The 16,207-nt window shown below is 40.8% G+C and overlaps 1 pseudogene across 1 annotated transcript; it reads right to left on the reverse strand.

Moving 5' to 3' along the window:
* Positions 1-2,986: 2,986 nt before the first annotated feature.
* LOC111728414 lies at positions 2,987-3,745 on the reverse strand (annotated as a pseudogene). Its single transcript, XR_002775717.1, has one exon. The product of XR_002775717.1 is annotated as an enhancer of rudimentary homolog pseudogene (transcript).
* Positions 3,746-16,207: the final 12,462 nt, after the last annotated feature.

Raw genomic sequence — 16,207 nt, forward strand, 5'->3', positions numbered from 1 at the left:
CTTTTGCCACTGTGTAAGTTGGAATTTAATCAAAAGTTTCTGAGTTTACTTTTGTGGTGGAGGATAGGTCTGAGAATTTCCTGGAGAGCTGGTTTAGTTATAGCAAATTTCTTCAACATGTGAATGTCATTAATGTATTTAATTTCTCCATCATAGAAGAAACTCAGTTTAGGTGGATACAGGATCCTGGGTTGAAAGTTGTTTTATTTTAGGAGATTAAAAGTTGATGACCATCCTCTTCTAGCCTGAAAGGTTTCAGCAGAGAGATATGCAGTCATTCTAATAGTATTCCCCTTGTGGATTATGGTTTTCTTATGTCTGACTGCTTTTAGAACTTTCTCTTTCATATTAACTATAGTGAAGTTAATTATGATGTGCCTGAGGGATGTCTTATTTGGGATGAGTCATGGTGGGGTTCTGAAGCTATCTGCTATCTGAATTTCAGAATCTCTTGGCATATCTGGAAAGTTCTCTTGCATAATTTCATGAAGAAGAGCCTGTGTGTTTTGTGAAGCAACTTCATGGCCTTCAGGGATTCCTATAAGACTAATATTAGTTTTTTTTTAATTATCCCAGAGCTATCTGAGAGAATGATCTGTTTTTGCTCACTATTTCTCTTCCTCTTTGAGTGCTTGGGCGCATTCAAAAGCTTTATCTTCTGTCAGAGATCCTTGCTTCTGCCTGCTCCATTCTGTTAGCAAGGGATTCCTCTGTATTTTTCAGATCTTTGAGGGCTGCAAACTCTTGCTTCAATGTGTCAAAATCTTTGGTCATTTTTATCTTTGAAATCATTGAATTCTTAAGACTACTTTTGAATAATTTGAAATTCCGATTCCCTCCTTTCCTCCATTCTGTTGATCTTATTTGCTATCCAGACTCTGAACTCGATTTCTGACATCTCAGCCATCTGTTTATGGATGAGGTCTTCAGTTGCATCTGCCATGTCCTTCCTTGAGGGGGGTTGATCTACTCTGGTTATTCATGTTACCAGAGTTTCTTTGCTGATTCCACCCCATGCTTAATTTATACTGTTTGGCTTTTCTTCTAGAACTTTGCCAAGGACTTTGTAGAGTGCTACAGCCTGAGAAATTGGGGGTCTCCTTGGTTTGGTGGGGCTAAGTCCCTCTGTCTTGTTTTCAGCTGGTCTCTGTTCTACCCTAGTAAATCAGTTACTCTGGGTTGAAATCTCAGCTGTGGAGAAATACCAACAATTAAGTCACCCTGCCCCCCATGGACAATTGGAAAATGAAAATCACACCTTCCCACAAACACACACCTAGGATACCACTTTGGATAGTCCTCAGGTGATTGGCCCAGTTCAAGAGGTCCAAATCAATTGTCCCAGTCAGCACTGGTCTCAGGTGGGGAGTACAAAAGGTCTCTGGCAACTAGATAGCAGGGGTCTGCTGACAGCTCAGATATGACTGACTCTGGTGCTCCATGAGGTCAGAAGGACCAACTCAGCAAATAAGTTAGTCTGGGAAAGTTGATGCCTCCTTCCCTACCTTGCACCTCTTTCACACCCAGTCACTGGTAGCCCCAGTGGGGCTGGGGCTGTGACCCAGTTCTCCCCAATGATCAGATGCCCCAGAGGTTTACACCTGCCTGAGTCAGAGAGAGATCTATGTCTCCTCAGCCAGATCTCTGTTCTCGGCCACTATCCAGCAGACAGAAGTGAGGCCTGACAACCTCAAGTGCTTAATGGAGGCTGGGGTGTTTCACTCAGTTTCAGCCCTGCCCCTGATAGATGTTGCTGGCAGAACAGCACAACTTCACAGAGTTTGTTTCTGTTCTGGTTATTAGATGCTGCTTGAGGTGACAGAAACCATGACTCAGTTCTGAGTAATGGCAAGCAGTTGGAGCTCACACTGAGCTGTCAGTTCCTGCCTCTGCCTGCCAGCCTTTGTCTCAGCTATGATCCCCTGGGGGCCAGGTGCATCTCAGCATCAGTAAAGCAGACCTCTGGCTCAGCCCCTCCCTGGAAGTCTGCAGGCTCTGCATACATGTATTCTAGTCCCCACACTCCTTTACTCATGTCCCAGATCTGTCTGCCAGTAGCTGCCACTGGAGAAGGTACCTGGTTTCCTCTGGTTGCCCAGGGACAGGGTGTGTCTGTCTGGAATAGTCACCCAGGGGCATGAGCCTTATTGTTCTCACCGCTGCTGTTGTTCTACACCCGGGGGCACTGCCAGCACTCCTGTATGGTTCCCTCTCAGCTGACTGTCCTCTTCTTACTCCCATGCCATAGAATCAGCACAGCCAAGCAAGAGCCCTTCCCCTATCCACACCTCTTGAGAAAATGCCCAAGAATCTGTACTCCATGGGGGACAAGTTTCCAGACCTCGGGGTGAGAGTGGAGTGGAGTGCTGGGAGTTCAGAGTTGCAGGTAAGAATACACACTGTTTTATACAGTTTTATGCCTGGCAGGAGAGTGCCATGACACTCTAGTATGGGTAAGAGGTCTAGTTTTTAGAGGGTCTCTTCCATGGAATGGAGTGGGAGGATGTTTGAACTCTACTCACTTGTTTTTATGGAGTTTACTGCGAGCCCTTCTCATGGGGGAGGGGACTCCCATTTGCTTGGCAATGGATTAAGTACCTTTTGTTTGTATCTTTGGGGTCACAGCTCACCTCAGCAGGGTTGATTTGTGTTCTTCAACCTTCTCTCTTGGCTCAGCTCCAAACCATCAGCTTACTTGCTAAACTTCTATCTTTTAACTTTCCTTCTGGATGGGCATCTCTGTGGAATGCTGGCTGCAGTCTGCCATCTTACCTCCACCCCCTAGAAAAAATATTTTCATACCCTCTTGCATAAATTTGCTGTTCCAGCTTATAGATAGAGGTTATTTCATTTTAAAAGACAACTGCAATAGAAAAAAATCAATGGAATATTTATAAATATCTGGAATTGCCAATATGGTCTTGTTTTGGTTTGGTTTGGATTGGTTTTTATAAGAAGAAAAAAGCTCTATGTTTCAAAATTCTTTTTTTTTTTTTTTTATAACTAAACAACATTTATTTTTCACTAAGACTTTATCTCGAGGACATAACTGTTAACCACCCCTCACCCCATCCTGAAGACAGGTTAGTACAGTGAATGTTATAAAGCAGGTATGAACAATCTGAAGGACTGGAAGCAACATCAGCTGACAAAGAACAACTTTCATCTAAATCATCATAAAAATGTTTAAGTAAAAAAAAAAAAAAACAGAAAAAGAAAAAAGGTAGGGGCAATGGGGGTTTCAGATTGAATAAGAGCCTCACATTTCATCTAATATCTTCAATCTTGGCTAGAGTGTAACAAAATGGAAACAGGATTACTATAATACAAAACTTCCACTACAGCACGCTGTACACACCTGTGTTCCAAGCCCACCCCCACCCCCCTGTTGTTTCCAACTTATTTCCTGGCCTGTTGGGCCTGCCGACAAAGGAGCACTTAGATCTTCTCTTTAATCCAGTCTTTGTTATAAGGCTGGTATGTCTGGGTTTCAGCTCGGTAAACCAGACAGCTGAGGTCTGCCAGGTCATCGATAAAATCAAACAACTGACTGATATCATATGTGATAGAGGGATTGTTGGGATTCATTCTCTTCAGATGTTCTTCATACATTTTACAAACGCCTTCCATGCACTCATTCACAGATTCATAGTCAGCGTAAGTTCTGCCTTCTGGCCTCTCAGTAGGCTGTACCAGCAAAATGGTATGAGACATGGCGCCAAACTCTCTTCGCTGCAGCCCCGACCACACCTGTTTCAAAATTCTTAATCAAGTGCCTCTGATTCTCTACAATTTGTCCTCAAAGCTGCCAGCCAAAATATCTCAAAAGAACTTATCAGCATACTTTAATCTTACACATGCTGATTGGTTACACTAAGGAAAAACAAAGGCTAGGTTCCATTTCTTAGTGAAACCATTTGCAATGATTTATAAAATCGAGCCCTATTAACTATAACGCTATGAAGTAGTTACTATATTGTATTAAGACTAATTAGTATGTACTTTTGGACATTTGATAGTATATACCATTTGTATGTTAATTTTAAATATAGCGTTTTGCTAACATTTAACCCTCAGACTCTTAGTTAAGATGTACCTTTTGCCATATTTTTCCTTTGAGGGAAAAAGAACCAACTTGCATTATTATCATTAGCTTTTATAATAACTATAATAACAAGAATAAACTTTTATTTGACTTAATGTTAACAAAGCCTGGCCACGTTATACCCCAGTGAGATGGGATTTTTCCTTTCCCTATATCCTTTTCCCTTCACCTCCTTCATTCTTTGTTTGGATAACCGCGTGTTCTAATTTGCCCAGTAGAGTCCTAATTTGTGCTTGAGGTCTTAGTGTAATTAAAAATAGAGCCCTCCTAAGTAAGCACATGAAAATATATCCACCATTGTTAGTTGTTAGAAAAATGCAAAATAAAAGCAAATTGAAATACTCACTAGAATGAGCAAAATTATAAACACTGATCATACAAATTGTTGGCAACAGTGTAGAGAAAATACAATTTCACACACTACTATAAAGAATGTAAAATGGAGAAACCACTTTTGAAAATTATTTCACAGATTTTTAAAAATGTAAATACACCTACCATACCACCCAACTATGCTATTCCTAGGTATTTATATAAGAAAAAAAAGAGGGTGGTGCCAGTGGCTCAAAGGAGTAGGGCGCCACCCCATATGCCAGAGGTGGCAGGTTCAAACCCAGCCCCAGCTAAAAAAAACTGCAAAAAAAAAAGAAGAAGAAGAAGAAGAAGAAGAAGAAAAAGAAGAATAGATATGTCCATTCCAAGACTTTTCATGAATGTAGCCACTTACAATCTGGAAATCAAAGGTCCATCAACAGGAGAATGGGGCAGTGCCTGTGGCTCAGTGAGTAGGGTGCCAGACCCATATACCGAGGGTGGTGGGTTCAAACCCAGCCCAGCCAAACTACCAAAAAAAAAAAAATTACAGAAAAAAAAAATATTGGGTCAGCGCCTGTGGCTCAACTGCCTAAGGCACCAGCCACGTACACCTGAGCTGGCAGGTTCGAATCCAACCCAGGCCACCAAACAACAATGACAACTGCAACCAAAAAATAGCCGAGTGTAGCAGGCGCCTGTAGTCCCACCTACTTGGGAGGCTGAGGCAGGAGACTCGCTTAAGCCCAGGAGTTGGAGGTTGCTGTGATCTGTGATGCCATGGCACTCTACCCAGGGTGATAGCTTGAGGCTCTGTCTCAAAAAAAAATAAAAAATAAAAAACAGGAGAATGGATAAACAAATTACGGTATATCCATACAATGGATTACTACTCAGAAATAAATATGACCAAACCATTGATACACACAACACATAAGAATCTCTAATTGGGCAGTGCCTGTGGCTCAGTGAGTATGGCACCAGCCCCATATACCCAGAGTAGCAGGTTCAAACCCAACCCTGGCCAAACTGCAACAAAAAAATAGCCGGATGTTGTGGCCGGCACCTGTAGTCCCAGCTACTCAGGAGGCTGAGGCAAAAGAATCACCTAAGCCCAAGCCCAAGAGCTGGAGGTTGTTATGAGCTATGATGCCATGGCACTCTACTGAGGGTGACAAAGTGAGACTCTGTCTCTAACAAAAAAAAAAAAAGGAATCTCTAATTATGTGAAAGTCAAAAGAAAAAGGACTTAGTGTATGATTCTGTCTGTGTAAAATTTTAGAAAATGCAAACTATAGTGACAAACACCAGGATAAGAAAAGGGGATCAAGGGAGGAATTACAAAGAGAAACAGGGAACTTTTTAGATGGTGAATGTGTTTACCATCTTAATTGTGGCAGTGGTTTCACAGGTATATGTAGAAACTCATCAAAATGTAAGTATGTGCAGTTTATTGTATGTCAATCATATCTCATTTAGGCTGTTAAAAAAATAGCATTACCTTTCCCTTTTAGAAGTATCTCATTTTTTGTCTGAGTATGGTGGCTCATGCCTATAAACTCAGCAATTTGGGAGGCCAAGGCAGGAGGATTGCTTGAGGCCAAGAGTTTGAGACCTGCCTGCTCAATACAGTAAGACCTTGTCTCTTCAAAAAACAAACAAACAGGCTCAAGTGGCTAAGGTGCCAGCCATATACACCTAAGGTGGCGGGTTTGAATCTAGCCTGGCCCACCAAAACAACAATGACGGCTGCAACCAAAAAATAGCTGGGCCTTGTGGTGGGTGCCTGTGGTCCTAGCTACTTGGGAGGCTGAGGCAGGAGACTCGCTTGAGCCCAGGAGTTAGAGGTTGCTGTGAGCTGTGATGCCATGGCACTCTACCCAGGGGGATAGCTTGAGTCCCAGTCTCAAAAAAACAAAACAAACAAACAAACAAAACACTAGTCGAGTGTGGTGGTATGCCCCTTTAGTCCCAGTTACTTGAGAGGCTAAGGTAGGAGGATTGCTCAAGCCCAGGGGTCTGAGGCCACAGTGAGCTATGATAACATCACTGCTCCAGTTGGGCAACATGGAAAGACCATGCCAAAAAAAAAAAAAAAAAAAATCTTATTCTGAATTCTGGCATAATAGAAAGACAGGCCTAAAAAAAAATGTATCTTATTTTGAATACAGGTACCAGTTTATTCTTGATCTGAATTCTGGCATAATAAATATTTTAATCTAGAAATTCATTTAATAAATGTATTCAGTTTGTGAAAATCCACTTACAATATATACATTTTTCTGTATATATGTTATACTTCAACAAAAACTACCCCCCTCCAAAAAAAAGCCTGACAGAATCCCTGATAGGGAGGGGTGTGCATAAAATGTCCCAGTTGCCCAATGAGACAACCCCAATTTTTTTTCTTTTTTCAACTTTAGAGACACGAAAACTAAGATTTAGAAACAACTTGCAAAAAGCTACAAAAATAGGAAATATCTCAGTGGGGACATCAGCCAGGGTTTTGTTTGTTTGTTTTGCTTGAAAGCCTCTGTGCTTTCATGTTTTTCAGGTCAGTGAAAGAACTGAACTATCTTTAATAAGGGTTTATTATATTAAGAATAATCATCCTTCCTTTATGTTTATCGCTTATATTTTCAGATCGTAGTTCATGGTGATTCATATCAACGTCTTTCTGCACTAAAGAATAATATTTATTTGAATAGGTATAAATAATAGGTGTTATTTGAATAGATATAACAAGTTTTGGGACAGAAAGAAACTGACCTTTGTCAGTTCCTGCAATGGTATTGATACGGTCTTTGGGACAACAGAAAGTGTTTTAAGGAAACAAAAGCCCTCCACTCATAGAGAATATAATTTGGATCATGGAATATAATGACCATGAGAAGAAAATAATACATTTATCAGCATTTTGAGATACAATGAAAACTTAAGAAGAAAAATCCATGTATTGATGGAGATTTTTATAATTTTGGTGACAGTAACTCAGTGGAAAAATCTTTTTTCTATGAAAGATTATTGATTACCAAGGTAAAAAGAAAGCAATAAATGAGACTTTGGTGTTAAATAACAATTTAATTTAGAAATTGACTTATAAAATGATAAACTGACTTTTAAGTAATAAAGTCTATATAACTTTAGTAAACATGCCCCAAAGAGTAAATTATATTAGTATGGTGCTTGGCATGCAGCAGGTTCTCAGAGTGGTGTAGACTACTTTCAATTCATGGGAAGTTTAGGACAAGGAGAGGGAGGGAAAAGGTGGTAAAGTAAAGAGGGAAGAAAAAGAAAAAGAGACAGCTGAGTAATGCTCCGGAGGTTTCTGAAATGTCAGTTCTAGGGACCTTCAGCTGTTACTTGGGACTTTGGGCCCCTTACAGAGAACATAGAAGATTCTTTTGACTGCCTACCAACATGTATTTCTTTACACACACACACACACACACACACACACACAATAAAATGTCCTTGATGTCGTTCAAACAACCATCCTTCATGTGGCCCTCTGTTAGAGGGAGGCTGGCCTGAAGCAAATCCTAACTGGTCCATTGCACACTCCCTGCACTTGCTGGTCACTGTTCTAGAAAGGACACATAATCTGAATTTGGTCAATAAGAATCTGGCCAATTGGAAATGAGAAATACGCTGGCACCTTCTAGAAAAGGTTCTCCTACTCTTAAATAAGACACAGGAAGAAACTTTCTCTTTTTCAGTGGGGCATTACTGTATCTAGATGTGATTCCCAGATCTGCTTCAGCTACTTATCAGTCATGAGGTAAGTGAACCTGTGGGGAATAAATTGATGCATTGGAGAGACAGAACTGAAAATTGGAAAGAATCACTAAATTATTCACTCCTGGAGTTGCCACTAGCCAACCAAACAACCTTGAAGAGTTGGACTGGGTCTTTGTTTCCTCAGCTATAAAATTAGAATGATAAATTTTTTACCTGGTGCATCTGGGGCCCTTCAGCTCTGCCATCATTCCGTGGCTCTCCCAATCTACAAGCTATTTCACTGAAGGTCCTGAGCACTTCCCACTGACAAAGATATAAAACCCCCAAAATGTAAAGATTGGTGAACTCCAATGTGATTTTTCCAGTGTCATTTCTAGAAACATATATTTTAAAAGTTTCCTGAGCCCAAGCTATATAAAAAATATAAAAGCTTGAGGCTTTTAAAAAATAGAAAAGCTATGTAAAAGAAAAATAGAAAATAGAAAAGCTATAGAAAAATAGAAAATAGAAAAGCTATATAAAATATATAAAATAAGAGATGGGCTATTCCAGGTAATCTTATCTCACCCATTTGTCTTTGGGCCATTATACCTTCATTTTGAGGTGCTTTGTAAGATGATGATTTTTCACACTATTCTGATTTTGATATTTGATATTTTGATATTTCAGCTTAATGAGATAAAATGAAATTGTTCTTTAGGCTGAGAGTAATAGGGATTGTTTTCTCTCTTTTGCTTTCTGTGGTGTTCCTGCTATTATCTAACTGTTAACTTACATCTGATGTTTTAAAACCATTTTTTCTTGCTCTAGATTTACTACTGATGTTTCAGAATTGGTGAGCCTTTCAATAGTTTACTGATACTAATTTTCAAGGTCAACAGTGTGGGAGGGCACATTCTTGCATCAAATGGGAGTTTAAGCTAAATAATCTCCAAGAACTTTTCCTACTCTTAAGAATCCCAGGCTCGGCGCCTATAGCTCAACCGGCTAAGGCGCCAGCCACATACACCTAAGGTGGCGGGTTCAAATCCCCAGCCCGGACCCGCCAAACAACAATGACGGCTGCAACCAAAAAATAGCCGGGCGTTGTGGCGGGCGCCTGTGGTCCCAGCTACTTGGGAGGCGGAGGCAGGAGACTCGCTTGAGCCCAGGAGTTGGAGGTTGCTGTGAGCTGTAATGCCACGGCACTCTACCCAGGGGGACAGCTTGAGGCTCTGTCTCAAAAAAAAAAAAAAAAAAAAAGAATCCCAGAGAAGTAAATATTTTTCACAGTAGAATTCTTTTCTATTTTCAAAAGCAACTATTAATGTTTTCAAGTTATTGATAGAAAAGAAATTTTTTTAGTGTTTATCTAAAGCCAGACTTATGTGTAGGCAGAGTAGAAAGCAGTGATTTTTGGATGTTCTGGAATGTTCCCCATTAGTTCAGTGCCTGTGTTTGGAATGCTCACACGAGGTAGTAAACCACCCTCTGAGATAGAATTCTCTTCTGTCAAGAGGAGAAAGGATGGAGAAGTGTGCTCTCCAAATATTTTTCTAGGTCACTCTGGGAGGCTAAAGCAGGTAGACTGCTTGAGTTCAGGAGTTTGAGACCACTCTGAGCAAGAGCAAGTTTCTGTCTCTACTAAAAATAGAAAAACTAACCAGGAATGGTATCAGTTGCCTGTAATCCCAGCTACTTAGGAGGCTGAGGCAGAAGGATCACTTGAGCCCTAGAGTTTGAGGTTGCTGTGAGCTACAATGATGCCATGCCTACCCAGGGTGACAGAGTGATATTCTGTCTCAAAAAATAAACAAATAAACAAAAATAAAATAAATAAAAATAATAAAATAAAAAAATATTTTTCTAGGATCAAATTTCTATGAATCAATGTGACATACTTTAGAAAATCTGTGGAAGCCATTTTATTTTCTTCCATATAAATGAAGTATTTGGTGAATTTCTATAATATACAATTTACTATGCTTTTGTTTTATGCAAAAATTAAAAAGCTATAGCCAGAACACTAAGTCTATAGAGGTGCAAACATTAGTCTAGAAACTTAGACCAAGAAAAACAAGCAGTAGAGATAGTGGTGGGAGGAGTAAGGAGTAAATTCTGCAATTCATGGCTTAAATTAAGTTGTGCTTTAATTCCCCATCTATATAATGATCATAAATTGAATGCTTCTGATTATTAATAAAATCTATCTCTTCATAAAGGGCTTAGAATTTCATGAATTATGGTAGAGCAAACATAAGTATGATTTAGGAATCTTTAACAAAATTAGTAATAGTCTCACCTAATGCTTTTCTGGAAAGTGATAAACTCTCTTTTGGTCATAATGGGTTTGGGGGGGTTGGGGTATTTTTAAGGATGAGGTCTCATTCGGTCACCCAGGCTGGGATGCAGTGGTCTGATGATAACCCACTGCAGCCTTGAACTCCTGAGCTCAAATGATACTCCTGCCTCAGCTTCTCAAGTTGCTGCAACAGCAGGTATGAGCCACCTCACCCAGCTTCCTTTGGTCATAATAGTTCTAACATTGCAAACATCACAGACAAGAGACCAGCTCTTCTCCAAACATAGAGTCTACTCTTTGGAAGAAATGTTAGGGGAAGCCAGCCTCTGTTTTCATTCCTCTGCTTTTGTCTTTCCACAGATGCCCTCTACCCACAGGTGCAGTTCCACTCCTGTTTCTGTCCAATCATATGTTCCTTAGCCTATTGCAAGATTTTCAGAATTGACTCAGAACACCCGACCTGGATCTCTAGGCTCCCCTCAAGTGTCATTTCCAGCAGGCCTAGAATCTCTGATGTGCCTCAAAATGACTGGGCACTCCTGAGCTATGGTGTTCTTTCTCCTCTTGGCCTTTTCTCCTAGATGGCTTGTTCATGGATACAGTGCCTAGCTCAGTTGTCCTGTCTGTAGTCTCCTTTTCCTTAATTAATAATTATGCTCCTCTTGCTGGGATCAGCCAGGTCCTTCCAGGCCATTCTATAAGACAAGGCATCAAGATCCTAGAACTGATCACCAGGCAAAAGTTTCTGGCATTATATCCAGACTTCTAGCTTAAAAATCCATTCCGCCTCCTCCGCCTACCAGTAATCCTGACTTTTGTTTGGGATCCACCCCCCATTTTAGTCTGAGTAGGCCAAGTGGACCTCTGTCCTAAACCCTAGGGGCTGGAGCTTGGGACTCAAAGATAGCCTGTTTCCATAGTTCAGAAGCAGTAACATGACCTTAGATTACTCCATCAGAGAAAATGTCAAGACTTTCCTTGGAAGTTCTGAGACAGTTGATTCCTCTTCTTTGGCTAAATATGGACCTGAAATGTTATAACTGAAGCAAGTTTGACCCTAATATTTGCATGCCATAGAGCAGAGAACAAAGGGAGGCCTAAGTTCTAAACATTGAGCTATATGTCTCTTTTATGATCTGAAAATCATAAAATCAAGTGCACTGTTAAATACCAATTATTCTTTTCTCCTTTGATACTGACCTGAAAGCTCAGGTTCAAATTCTCAGACTCCCTCAAATTTCCAAACTAGAACCTGGCTGGATGAAAAGATGACACACACTTTGGACCATCTTCTCACTCTTGTCTCAATTCTGCACCACAAGAGAACTCATAGTCATGTATGAATACCTCAGCCTGCTCATGCCCATTCCATCCCCATTCTCTGCAAACAGCTAACCCATGAACCCAGTGGTATACATATTGGCAGTCTGGTCCACCTTCAAGAGTATGGACTTGAGGAAAAGGCCTACACAGGACCAAGAACCAAGTTGGAGATTTGGGGGCAGGGAATCCTTGGGACTGTGGTGTTCAAACTACAGTGTAAAAGAATGTGAAAAGTTTCCAGAAAGACATTTGTTTGGGGGCCCAAAGGCTCTTTGCCCCCTGAGAAGGGGCATGGTTGGAGGGGAGCCAGAGAAGAGCTCTCTGTAGTGTAGTATCCAAAGGAGGGATTTTTGCCTAGATCTAAAGGTGGCCCTCAGATGCAGGCAACCATCTCACAATCGTAGATGCAGGACCTTGCCAACATAATGGTAGAATCTAGCCAAACCAAGAGATAGAACTAGGTTATGGTTATATCACATGGGTCTCCACAGAAGCCATGCCTAAGCAAACCCTATCCTTGAACTTTCTAGTTACCAGGTATTTGAGATAATTATTCTTATTTTTTTTTTGCTCAAGCTAATTTGAGTTGAGATTTCTATCATTTGCATGCTGAAAGAATCATGTCTGATAAACTTTTTGATGGTATTGTATGAATGACTCATGTCTAGGGTGCTTGGTGTATTTGCCCTTAACCTAACCAATCTCTGCAAACAGAAGAGTTCCTGTTTCCCTTACCTATACTCTATTAGGAAAGAGGTTCTATGTCCAGTGCTAAGTCTCATCCTCGTCAGCCCCCCTTGCCCAGGTACTAGTCTGCCTCATAGCTGTCCTTCCCAGCTTAGGAGAGGAATGAGCTACAAATTGCCAAATAATAATCAATTTATGAAAGTACAGTCTCCCTCAGTATCTGCAAGAGGTTGATTTTAGGACTGCCTCCCCCAATACCAAAATGTCAGGATGTCCCTCGTGTAAATTGGCATAGTATTTGCATATAACCTATGCACCTCCTCCTATATCTTCTAAATCATTTCTATATTACTTATAATACCTAATACAATGTAAATGCCATGTAAATAGTTGTTAAACTGTGTTTTTAATATTTGTGTTATTTTTATAGTTATATGGTTCTATTATTTATATATGTGTGTGTAAATATATATGTATGTGTGTGTGTATATATATATATGAGTATTTTTGTTTTGTTTTGTTTTTTTAGAGACAGAGTCTCTGTCTCCCAGGTTGGAGTGCAAATGGCCCAAACATAGCTCACTGCAATCTCAAACTCTTGGGCTCAAAGGATCCTCCTACCTTAGCCTCTTGAGTAGCTGAGACTACAGGTGTGTCCTACCACCCCTGGTTAATGTTTCAATTTTTTTTTAAGACACAGTGTCTAGCTATGTTTCCCAGGGTGGTCTCAAATTCCTGGCCTCAAACGATCCTCCTACAGCTGTGGAGGACCAACCATATTGCTAAATTTATATATAACACCCAAAGCTGAGCCAATTGAAAATAAGCTTCAGTGTAATAAACCACAAGAAAAGACATACAGCTCAGTGAATTCTCCAGTCTTAACAACACCAATTCTTCATCAGTTTCTTCATTAAGGCCAATTCAGACCGATATGCAAAGGACATAAATTCTTTTACTTTAAAAACTGGCTCTTATGTTTATTTATAGGCTGTGTTCAAAATTTAAAAAGGTGTATACATGTTACAGATTTATTTCTTATTCCCCATGCCCAAAGGACTGAGTTTAGTGCCAGTCAATAAAGGTTCAGCTCAGAATTCCAGCCCCTTGGCAGAGACCCTAAGTCCCAGAAATTAACTCCCTGATGTCAGTAAAACACTACATGATAAGAAAGGGAAAAGCATATAATGCTTTACCAGTTTCAATTGGTGGATCACCATTTTCCCTAATGCAATGAGGCCTTTGTCTTTTAATCAAGAAAAATGTTGAGGATAAAGTTATATATCTAGATTTTTTTTAATGGAAAATCAAAGGCTGGGCGTGGTGCTCACACCTGTAATCCTAGCACTCTGGGAGGCTGAGGCAGGTGGATTGCTTAAACTCAGGAGTTCATGTCCAGCCTGAGCTAAAGTGAGACCCTGTCTCTAAAAATAGCCAGCTGTTTGGCGGGTGCCTATAGTCCCAGCTATTTGGGAGGCTGAAGCAAGAGGATGGCTTGAGCCCAGGAGTTTGAGATTGTTATGATGCCACAGCACTCTACCAAGGGCAACAAAGTAAGACTCTGTCTCAAAAATAGAAAAATAAATAAAATAAAATGGAAAATCAGGAGAGGCAGAGGAAAATGGCCAAATAAAAACTTCCTGGCAATTGTTCCTCTGCAAAAAAACCAAATTCAACAACTACATGCAAGCAGGCACATTCAGAAGAATGAAAAATCAGATGAGCCATCATACTACCTGGTTTTAACACTGCATCAAGAAAAGAGGCACTGAAGAGGTCAAAAGAGACAACCTTACATGCCACCCCTTTGCCAGGCTCCAAAAGGTTGTGCCAGCACTGGAAGTGGAGAGAAAATCTGTGTGCCCAGGGAAGGGAGAGTGAAGTGATTGTGAGACTTTGCATTGAAATTCAGGTTTCCTTGGTACAGGGGAACACAGCACAGGGCAGAATTCTGCCCATTCCCACAGCATTTAGACCAGCCCATCCAGAGGAAAATCCTCTGCCCTAAAACCCAAGTCCCAGGAGGCTCCCCTGCCCCCTTCCAGCTGACAGAAAGCAGCCTGGGACTTGGACCAAATTTATAGGGCATTCAAGCCACAAGGGCTGCATTCCTTGGGCAATTTCTGTGGTTGTGTCAACTCAAAGTCAGCGGACTTGGGGTGCATATGACTCATTGAGACACTAGTCAATGCCTGTGTCACCCTGCACCCAAGTATAGGCAGTATGGCTCAGTCAGAATCTTATTCCACTTGAGAAAAAGAAAAAGAAAGGGAAGCTCTCAGAAGACTTTGTTTTGCAGCTGGGTACCAGCTCGGCCATGGTAAAATAAAGTACCAAGCACACTCCTGAGGCCCCTGAAGCCCCTGAGGCCTGGCTTTAGTTAGTGGATAGCATTTCTGGGTCCACCCTGGGCCAGAAGGAAACATGCTGCCCTGAAAGGAGGGACCCAGTCATGGCAGGATTCACCACCTGCTGACTAAAGGGCTTTGAATAAACACCAGAGGTAGCCAGGCAACAGTCACCACTGGCTTTAGGTAAGGCTGGGCTGGCTTTAGGTATGACCCGGCGTTGGTGGCCGTGAGGGAGTGCCCATGTCACTCCTTCCCCAATTCCAGCAGCCTGGCACGGAGAATGAGGAAAGAGAGTGAGAGACTGCCTGGTAATTCGGAGAATTCTCTTGTGTCTCAACCCGGCTCACCAAGGTGGTAACATCAGGAGACCACAAGAGTGAGTCATAACTGGGCTTAGGGCACTCTCAGTGCTGATACAGCTGCAGTGACCAGAGACTTAGAACACAACACTCAATTCCCTTTGAGTATCTGGAAAGCCTTCTCAACAGGATGGGTTCAAACAAGCCCAGATTGCAAAGATTAAAATAAATACCTAACTCTTCAATGCTCAGACATCAAGGAACATCCACAAGCATCAAGAACATCCAGAAAGACATGACCTCACCAGCTGAACATGGTACCAGTAACTAATCCTAGAGTGATGGAGATAGGTGACCTTTCAGACAAAAAATTCAAAATAGCTGTCCTGAAGAAGCTCAGTGAACTTCAAGGCAACACAGAGAAGTAATTCAGAAGCCTATCTGAGAATTTAACAAACTGATTGAAATAATATGAAAAAAAATTAAGCAGAAATTCTAGAACTTAAAAATTTATTCAATTCTGTGATGCCACAGCACTCTACCAAGGGTGACATAGTGAGACTCTGTCTCAAAAAAAAAAAAAATTCATTCAATTCACAAACTGAAAAACACATAATACTCTCTGAACAGTAAAATTGACTTACCAGAAAAAAGAATTAATGAGCTTAAAAACAGGTCATTTGTAAATACACAAAAGAAAAGAGAAGGAAGAATGAAAATAAGAATGAAGCACACCAGCAAGATCTAGAGCAAAAGAGCAAATCTGAGAGTTACTGGCCTTAAAGAGAAGGTAGAAAGAGAGACTGGAGTAGACAGTTTAAGGGAAAATAGATGAGAAAAGATGGAGATGCACAGAGAAGTGGAAACCAGAGACCAAAGATCAGAGAGAAGGAAAATGAGAAGGAAGCTGCCTCATACCCTAAACCTTTGTAGACTCTGATTCTAATCCCTCATGCTATGGTAGCACTTTCTTATTATTATTTTAAAATGCTAATTAATTATATATCTAGGTTTAAATTTCCTTTTACTTGATCTTAGCCAAAAGGCTGAGAAGCAATTAAATTTCCTTTCTAAGTGACTTTTCTTTTTACAGTTCCCTCTAGCCTGC

Source organism: Otolemur garnettii, unplaced genomic scaffold (genome assembly GCF_000181295.1).
Source record: "Otolemur garnettii isolate 467f Iridium unplaced genomic scaffold, OtoGar3 scaffold00005, whole genome shotgun sequence".
Classification (NCBI taxonomy): domain Eukaryota; kingdom Metazoa; phylum Chordata; class Mammalia; order Primates; family Galagidae; genus Otolemur; species Otolemur garnettii.